The sequence below is a fragment of the Brassica napus genome, chromosome C2 (assembly GCF_020379485.1).
Source record: "Brassica napus cultivar Da-Ae chromosome C2, Da-Ae, whole genome shotgun sequence".
Lineage (NCBI taxonomy): Eukaryota > Viridiplantae > Streptophyta > Magnoliopsida > Brassicales > Brassicaceae > Brassica > Brassica napus.
In genome coordinates, this window is record NC_063445.1 from 28,922,991 (window position 1) to 28,933,204 (window position 10,214).

Sequence of the window (10,214 nt, forward strand, 5' to 3'; positions counted from 1 at the left end):
TATCAATATATCGACCCTCATAATAATTAAAAGAAAATTAATTTCAAATTTAATGTATATTTTTATTTATAAAAAATGGTATTAACTATAAATATTTTATACATTTAGAGTATTTCCACCCCTACCTATTTCTTATTATAAATTAGCAAAATAACAAATAAAATTTAAAATTAGATAAAAATACATAATAAAGGCCAATACCATAATATAACCTAAAATGTATAAATTTCAAGAATAAAAAATGCAATATTAATGAATTACAGTAGTTAAAATGAAATAATTTGAGAACAAATAGTTGCAGAAAGTTTAAAACAAACCAAATAAATATAGAAATAATTGTAACACATCAAAACTAAAAATAAAATTTAAAAAAACATAATATCAGCAAAACAAAATACAATGTGAATAGGAAAATTGCCAAAAACACCACCTTTATAATACCACTTTTCATATTTACACTAATTATTTTTACCTTCATTTTCAAAAAGGGAAAAAAACATTTATAACCATAGAGTTAACTAATCTAGACTTAGAATTTATAGTTGACGGATGGGGTAGAGTTTTTGGAGTGTGAAATTTAGAATTCTAATAAATATATAAATAAATACTTAATATAAAAAACTTTTAGAAAATAGTTTCAAAAATCATTTCAGTTTTCAAAAATTCAAAAAAAGAAGTTCGAATTTGAAAAGTATAATTCGAAAACATAAATTTTATTTTTATTTTTATTTATTTATTATATATAGAGAAAATAAGGGTATAAGAGTCTTTTAACTTTTAATAAAGGACATATTTTTTAAGATGTATATTTAGCAGTGGTAAACATGAATAATGATACCAGAAAAATGGTAAACATGAAAATTCCCCATGTGAATAACACAAATATCAAAGTCATACAACATAATCACAAAACAAACACATCCTCTTTGACATATTTCAAAACAAAGTAATACACTACTATCACTAATCAATTATCATATGGATAAAAAAATTTTTTTAATCCATTAGAAAATAAAACATACGAACCTCTAGCGCTGGAATACCACTAGTATATCTAATTATATAATGGAGTGTTTATCTCCTTCCTAGGCCATCCACGTCGGATCCAGCCTAGAAACTCGCCTCCTGTACGCGTGCCACGTGTCCGCGCTCCGCTCCGCGTCGTTTCATTTAAACAAGTTTCGTCTTGGGCTTTGTTTTGTGTCTTGGGATTTATCTTGGCCCCTTGCGTTCTGTTTTACGAAGAAGCTTACGCCAACCCTAATACGGATCAAAAAAAAAACGAACTATTCTTCCTCTTGGATGCGGCGGTGATGAGGGACTTTCGCGTTTCTTCGTTCGATCTGAAACGGTTCTATTAATGGCTGCGTGGTAAATCAAATTGATTGTCCCCTCCACGATCCATCTTCAATGGTTTGCGAAAGGCGGTCTCTAAACAGTATAAATAGATGTGAGTATTGCTCTGCTTGAACTCATACTCTCTTCATATCTCTCAGCTCTATCTAATTCAAAAAAATGATCTGAATTATTTGAGGTTGGCTAATCCAGTATAATGGCTAATCCGTCAATCGTTCTCTCTGATTTGCAGGCTTGCCGCTGTTCTTCAACCGTCAAGGTCTCTGATTTTGGGAAGCGAGCGCGGGTGGAGAGCTGACGGTGTGGACATGCTCCTGCTAAGGTGATTCTGTTCTTAAACTTCATGATCATCTTAGTTTAAAACTAACGCAGACGTTTATACTCATAACAGACCGACTTTTGTTTCCAAATCTTTAACGAGCCTATTAGAGATATAATTATGAATCCGTTTGTCGATTAAGTTTCTTTTCTTATATGTGTTTGATCATCTTAGTTTAAAACTAAAGCTGTCGTCTAGGAGGAGCATGATCTTCGTGGTTTGAAAACAGCGTTCAATCTCAGAGTTTTCAGAATTTTATATTGAAATTTTATTTTTACTCTTTGGGAGACAATTTAGTCTCATATATATTCAGACTTCTCTCTCAAATTGCTTGAACTTATGATCATGAGAGCTTACGTTTGTTGTTTGCTGCCATTCATGTGGTACAGTTGGTTCTTCAGTCATGGAGAGTTAATAGCAACTGTTTATGAAATTAAAATGCCAAAAAAATGTAAGAAATTAAAGGTGCCAATCCTCCACTCCAATGTTTTAGTGATTATCTTCAGGCCAGGTTCTGTTTTCTTAAATGATTGTCTTTAAAGTGTTTTACTTTCGTTATGCAGGATGAAAAAAAATGTACAACCGGCAGTATGTGAGTCATTCTGTTCATAGCAACGTCGCACTCTTGCCAAAGTCATCTTCTCTCTTGACAAGCATTGTTGGCAATTGAGTGGCTAGGAGATAGAAGAAGGTAAGGTGAACATCGGACCTGAGCTAAGGTTCATAAATCAAATGAAAAATAACTTTCTTATCTTTTTTAACCTAACGGTTGATGAATGTGAAATCAGCTGGTTAGTTTGATTTTACACTTGCAACTTTTAAGATTTTCCCGAACTGTTTCCTGATGTTCTTGGGCTACTTGCAGTGATGGTATGAAGGGCTACTTGAGACCGTGTCCAGGGGAAACTCACCCGCTTATATTCAGGTCTCCAGTGAAGGGTATGGAGGGCATCTTGACCAACCAACTCATGTGAGAACACGGACCTAGATCAGAGGGTTCTTCTTAGGCCTGTCAATTGGGCGGCCCACACCCAAATGGGTGTGTCTAGTTGGGCCATATAACACCCACACCCATATAACACCCACACCCATATAACACCCATACCCAATAGAACCCATACCCAAGTTAGCCCATGCTCATTAGAAATAACCCAAAACCCACCCATTATTGATTTTTTTTGCAGATAGCTAAATTTTGTTCATAATCAATTTTTGTAAACTTAATTTATAAACTTATATACTTATAGCAAATAAAAATTATAGAATTTCTTTAAAAATTCAAATATGTTTTTTCAAAAAACAAATATACTTAAATATGACTGAAATTGAAATAGTTTCAAAGACGTTTGTTTTTATTGATTCTTTCACAGAAATATTGCATGATCTGTTGGCAATCTTCCAGCTTGTCTACTTGTATCTTCAGCATGCAAGAAGGAAAAAAAAGTCTTAACACCAGTTCTTTCAAAAACAGAGCTTTTATAATAGTCTCTAGACTTTGAACAGCAGCGTACATGATCAAACAATAAGCAAAGTTCGAAGCTAAGGCTAACTCTTTGTTGGTTAGTAGTTACTCTTCAACACTAACCAATAAGCAAAGTACGAGATCAAACAATAATGATCTTAAAGCCAAAAGACCACAAACTAAAGACCCACGGCTTGACTCTCAAAATCTGTTTTCAGACATAAGAAGGGAATGGTGTTAAAAGACTAACGGTCTGAGAAAATCTTAAAGGTCCACACGGTTCAAGTGTCTTAAAGACAAAAGACATATTAGAAGGGAACAGAGTTAAAAGACCAAAAAGTGAGAAAAAAACTGCAAACTGAAAACAGATTCTTTACTGTACTACCCTCGGCTTATAAAATCTTTAGAGAAAACAGGCATCTGTTAAAAGACCAGACAGATTCAATGACAATGAGCAGTTTGGAGGTTTACTTGATGGAATAAACTAAAGCTTCTTTGAACAAGTGATTGGAGGCAAACAAAACCACATGACTTAAAAGTCAATAGGCCCACGGCTTATTAAACCTTTGGACAAAACAAAGTATCTGTTAGAAAAGTATTTAGACAGATTCAGTGACAATAGCACAGTTTGGAGGTTTACTTGATAAGAAAAACGAGGGGACAATTTGGAGACTTGCTTGGTGGAATAAACAAGTAGAACAAGTCATTTAAGGATGGCAAATAAGACCCACACGGCTCAATAGTCTTAAAGACCCACACGGCTCAATCATCATCATCATCAGAACTAGAGCAAACAATGGAAAATAAATTCATCATAAACAAAACGAGATTCATCACAAAACCCACAACAGAGAATCATGAAACAAGATTCATCATCATCATCATCACATAACCCGAGTCGTGGATCTAAGACTTTAGAAGCTAAAACACAAAGTTATAGAAACATAAGATCAAAAGCTAAAATTCGAGAATCTTACCTGAAATTGCGAGAAGAAGAAGTCACACGCCGGAGAAGATGAATCCTGAAGGAAAGATCAGAAGGAGAGATCGCAAAATTTCATCTCAAAATCGCAAAAAAAAAATTATATATTGGGCTAACCCAATGTCCAACTGGGCTGGACCAAATTGTCCATGGGCAAACTGGGTTTCTAGCCCAACTGGACCAAAAATTATTAGGGCTTAACCATAACCCACCCAAAACAGTTTGGGTTGGGCTACCCCCATGGGCACCCAACCAGTTGACAGTCTTAGTTCTTCTAACTCTTAACGCCTAAGCTTCCAAATCTTTTTCGGTCTCACTCGCTCTTCTTCTTCTCCTACGATTAGCTGTGCTTCCGTTTCAACTTCCCTCTTGAGATCCTCTCCATATGTATGCTGATTGAGTTTTCCAATCTTCACAGCATTTGTTTTAACTGCGTATGTGAAATTCTTGCGGTTTTTAAGTCAATGAAAAGATCATCCTGATGCTCTGTTATACTTTAATGTTTATATTTAATTTTTGCTGCATTATATGAAACATATTACACGACAAATCCTTTAGATAGATCATAGATCTATTGAAGAAACTTTATACAGCAGCGCTAAAATAGTGTACTTAAACCAAACTTGTATATAAATCCTAATATTTTATTCGTATACCAAATATCAAAACATATATTTATAGGAGATATATGATTAGGGTCATTATTGTAATTAGTTAATACCTAATGACTTCTGTATTATGTATAAATACTCTACTTATATGTATCAATAACAAATTAAGTCTGCAATCATATATGGTATCAGAGCATCTCACGATACCTAAAAATCTTTCTCGCCGCCTAAAACAGTTCTCCTCTCTCCCGACCTTTTCTTCTTCTTCTTCAACCTCTGTTTCTTCATCTCTTTCGCCATGGCCAATGAATCTCCTGCTAGATCTCACGAGATCATTACTGTCTCCAACAATCGCACGCTGCTTAATGTCAACATGGCTAATGTCACCAAACTGACTTCCACAAACTATATTATGTGGAATCGTCAAGTTCTCTCCCTCCTTAGTGGCTATGATTTGGCAGGCCACGTTGATGGATCTCTTCAGATCCCACCACAAACGGTTACAGTTCATGATGTGGTAACCGTCAACACCGATTACGTGCTGTGGCAGAGACAAGATCAACTGATCTACAGCTCCTTGCTCGGCGCCATCTCTCTGTCTGTGCAATCTCTTCTCTCCACGACCACCACCGCAGCGGAAGTCTGGAACACTCTCGCCGCCACGTACGCGAAGCCAAGCCGCGGTCATATTCTTCAATTGCGACAATAACTCAAGCAATGGACCAAGGGAACCAAGCCCATTGATGAGTATGTTCAGGGCCTCACCAACCGCTTCGATCAGTTAGCGCTTCTTGCGAAGCCACTTGATCATGAAGACAAGATCGAGCTCCTACTTGAGGGTTTTCCCGAGGATTACAAGACGGTGATTGATCAAATAGAAGGCAGGGATGTCTCTCCTTCGTTAACTGAGGTCCATGAGAAGCTCATTCAGCATGAGCTGAAACTCGCGTCCAAGACTGAGACACTCACGCCTGCTCCTGTGACGGCTAATGCGACTGGTTTCCGTGGTAACAACAACACCAGTCGTGGACATGGTCGTTCCAATGCTCGTGGTTATCACCACAACAACTGGAACAATAGTCGTTCCAACTCCAACCGTCCAGGATACACGCCGCGACCTTACCAGGGGAAGTGCCAGATATGCGGCATTCACGGTCACAGTGCTCGTACTTGTTCTCAGCTGCAGCTCAATGGGAGCTTTGGTAACTCGGGCCAATCCTCTGCCTCCTCCTACGCTCCATGGCAACCCCGTGCTCACATGGTGTCTGCGATGCCGTACAATGCGAACAACTGGCTCCTTGATAGCGGCGCCACACACCATCTCACCACTGACCTCAATAACCTTGCTCTTCATCAGCCTTATACTGGTGGAGAAGAGGTCACTATAGCTGATGGTACTGGCTTACCTATAACACATACTGGTTCTGCACTTCTCCCTACTCCTCATCGTAATCTTACTTTGAGTAATGTCTTATATGTACCGAGTGTCAAGAAAAATCTTATCTCGGTTTATAAAATGTGCAACGCTAATGGTGTTTCCATTGAATTCTCTCCTGCTCACTTTCAGGTGAAGGATCTCAGCACGGGGGTCCAGTTGCTCCAAGGCAGCACTAAAAACAGGTTGTATGAGTGGCCGGTTCAGTCTTCCTCTCCAATGTCGTTACTAGCTTCATCTTCTCAGAAACCAGACCTCCTCTCTTGGCATTCACGGCTTGGTCATCCGGCCCTATTAGTTCTTAAGTCTGTTGTTTCCAAATTTTCTTTACCAGTCTCGTTGTCTGCTTCAAACGATTTGTGTTGTTCGGATTGTTCTATCAATAAAAGTCATAAGCTGCCGTTTTACTCCAACACTATTGTCCAATATCATCCTCTTGAGTATCTGTATACAGACGTGTGGTCTTCTCCGATTGTGTCTGTAGATGGCTTCAAGTACTATCTTGTGATTGTTGACATGTACACTCGCTATACGTGGCTGTATCCACTCAAGCTCAAGTCTCATGTTCACGACACTTTCATCAAGTTCAAAGCTCTGGTGGAGAACAAATTTAAACACAAGATCGGCACTCTGTACTCCGATAACGGCGGTGAGTTCATCGCCTTGCGTCAGTTCCTTGCGTCACACGGCATCACTCACTTGACCACACCACCTCACACTCCTGAGCTGAATGGCATCTGTGAACGCAAACATCGACATGTGGTCGAGACTGGCCTCACATTGTTGAGTCAAGCCTCTATGCCAAAGACTTACTGGAGTTATGCGTTTACTGCTGCAGTCTACCTTATCAACAGGATGGTAACACCGGTGCTAGGCAATGATTCCCCCTATGCGCTGCTCTTCGGACAAACACCTAACTACTTGAAGCTTCGGGTCTTTGGTTCGGAATGTTTTCCATGGCTGAGACCTTACACTAGCCACAAACTGGAACCAAGGTCTGCCTCATGTGTGTTCATTGGATACTCCTTAACGCAAAGCGCGTATCTCTGTCTGAACAGAGCAACGGGTCGTATCTACACTTCACGTCACGTTGTCTTCAATGAAAAACGCTTTCCCTTTGCGTTTCCTGCGACTGCGACAACGTCAGAAGAAGCTCGGCGTCAACCTACCGAGTTTGGTGCAACGACATTCGTACCGGTACGGCCACTCTTCACAGCTCCACCCCCGTGCTCTGCTCCTCACCAGCAAAGTCCGCCAGTTCCATCTTCACCAGCTCCGCCTTTGTCTCCTACGACGCTTCAGCCACAACCTGCAACTCAAGCTCCACAACAACCTGACTCTGTCACCACGTCTACCTCCTCTCCTACTACCTCTCCCACCTTACACCAAACCCAACCCTCATCTCCATCAGCCTCCTCCCAAATTCCAACACCCACTCCCTCACCTAAACAGGCACCTCCCGCTCCTCCGCTCCACAATATCCACCCTATGAAAACTCGGGCCAAAAATAACATATCCAAACCCAAAACAAAAACATCTTTCACTGCCGCTGTTCCTACACTCAAACCTACCATTCCTAAGACTGTGGCTGAAGCGCTCAAAGACCCTACCTGGAGACAAGCTATGTGCGATGAGATCAATGCTCAGCTGCGTCATGGAACGTCTGAGCTAGTTCCACCAGAACGGTTTCAGAATATTATTGGCTGTAAGTGGGTTTTTACTCTGAAATATAAAGCTAATGGTGAACTTGACAGGTATAAAGCTCGTCTTGTTGCCAAAGGCGTTCACCAACAGCATGGTCATGATTTCACGGAGACGTTTAGCCCGGTCATAAAGTCCACGACAGTGCGAACTGTTCTCCATCTTGCAGTTACCAAGGGCTGGCCTCTTCGGCAGATTGATGTGAACAACGCTTTCTTACAAGGAACCTTAGACGAGGAAGTTTATGTTACCCAACCACCTGGCTTCGTCGATCAAGATCGACCTCATTATGTTTGTCGCCTGAAGAAAGCGCTCTACGGCTTAAAACAAGCGCCCCGAGCGTGGTATCAAGAACTTCGCTCATATCTCATGACACAAGGATTCCTGAACTCCACTGCTGACACCTCACTCTTCACCTATCACCGAGGAACTGATATCATCTATATTCTGGTGTATGTCGACGATATGGTGATCACCGGCAACAACACAAAGCTGATCGATGGGTTTATACAGACCATATCCTCTCGGTTTTCACTAAAGGACCTTGGTAACTTAACCTACTTTCTGGGTATTGAAGTTAATAGGACGGCAACAGGCTTACATCTGATGCAGAAGAAGTATGTCCTAGACCTTCTAACGCGTACAAACATGCTCTCTGCGCGCCCAGTCTCTACGCCCATGGCACCGATGCCCAAGCTGTCTCTCAAGTCTGGTACACCAATGGAGAATCCTAGCGAATACAGAGCAGTACTGGGTAGCCTGCAGTATCTTTCCTTCACCCGACCAGACATTGCATTTCCGGTCAACCGTCTCTCTCAGTTTCTACAAAGTCCCACAGATCTCCATTGGCAAGCAGCGAAACGAATACTCCGTTATCTCGCTGGTACGGCTTCGTATGGGATCATGCTTCGCTCCGATACACCGCTAAAGCTTCACGCATACTCAGATGCCGACTGGGCAGGAGACGCTGATGATTACTGTTCCACGAATGCCTACATTGTATACTTAGGGAGCAACCCGATCTCTTGGAGCTCAAAGAAACAGCAGGGGGTGGCTCGCTCCTCGACTGAAGCAGAATATCGAGCTGTTGCCAATGCAGCCTCTGAACTTCGATGGGTCTGCTCCCTCCTCACTGATCTCCATATCCCGCTTCCGGAAATGCCTGTCATATATTGTGATAACATCGGGGCAACATACCTAGCTGCTAATCCAGTCTTTCATTCCAAAATGAAACATATAGCTCTCGGCTATCACTTTGTTCGTGACAATGTGCAAGCTGGCACTCTTCGGGTCACTCATCTCTCGACTAAAGACCAACTGGCTGATGCGCTCACCAAGCCACTTCCGCGGCCACGCTTCCTGGAACTCATTAACAAGATTGGAGTCATTCTACTACCTCCATCTTGAGGGGGTGTATAGGAGATATATGATTAGGGTCATTATTGTAATTAGTTAATACCTAATGACTTCTGTATTATGTATAAATACTCTACTTATATGTATCAATAAGAAATTAAGTCTGCAATCATATAATATTGGTATCTTATATCTAACATAATGTCAAGAAGGTGCCACATCAATGATATGTACAATCTATAAACAGGCTACTACTATAAAGATATGAAGATATTCATCTGATCGAAGATATTGTCAAAATAACTCAGGCATTGCTTTGCTTTAGTTTTTTTTATAGAGTTTTTTGTCCAAAGAAACAATAAAAAAAAAACAGTAAGAATGAATCTAGATGGAAATCAAGAAAGCAAATGAGACAATTGCTTCAGTTTACCTCAACTATAGGTTCTGTTTTAACCTTCAACTGTAGCGAGAAATTTAAAAGCTAGAAGACATCATTATACGGTCTAAGCCACCCGAGTGCGAGGATAAGTTACAAACGTACACATGAAACGTTTGTAGAATACAAATAAAATTTATCCCATTATATATACCAATATTTTATTTTTTAAAACAGAGCAACTATACCAATATTCTAAATGTAACTTGCATGGGACTTTTAGAAACTCACAAATAAATACCATAAAACGTATATATAAATAAGTTTGAGCGTTTGGATATTCATTCGATTTCTGTTCGGGTCTCGGGTCCGGTTTGGGTATATTCGTGTTTCAGGGTTAAAATTTTCAACTCTATTCGGATATTTATAAATTTCGGTCCGGATTTACTTCGGTTTGGTTTTCAGATAAACCGTTTAAATTCTTTTAAAAGTTTTAAAATTCAAATGTACTTAAAATTTCTCAAAATTCAAATATACTTTAAAAAATATTTTGTATCATTTATTAATAAGTGTCTCAAATTGATATCATTTGTTTTTATGATACTATTTATGTGAT

The 10,214-nt window shown here is 39.7% G+C and overlaps 1 long non-coding RNA gene across 4 annotated transcripts; it reads left to right on the forward strand.

The window, feature by feature from the left end:
• Positions 1–1,190: 1,190 nt before the first annotated feature.
• LOC106381462 lies at positions 1,191–2,952 on the forward strand. Of its 4 annotated transcripts, none has more exons than XR_001276564.3 (5): positions 1,191–1,450; positions 1,589–1,678; positions 2,065–2,140; positions 2,239–2,366; positions 2,541–2,952. It is a non-coding gene; the product is annotated as an uncharacterized LOC106381462 (long non-coding RNA). The 4 variants fall into 4 exon arrangements; XR_001276565.3 differs by having other exon boundaries at positions 2,065–2,126; XR_001276561.3 differs by having other exon boundaries at positions 2,065–2,366.
• The last annotated feature ends 7,262 nt before the right edge of the window (positions 2,953–10,214 follow it).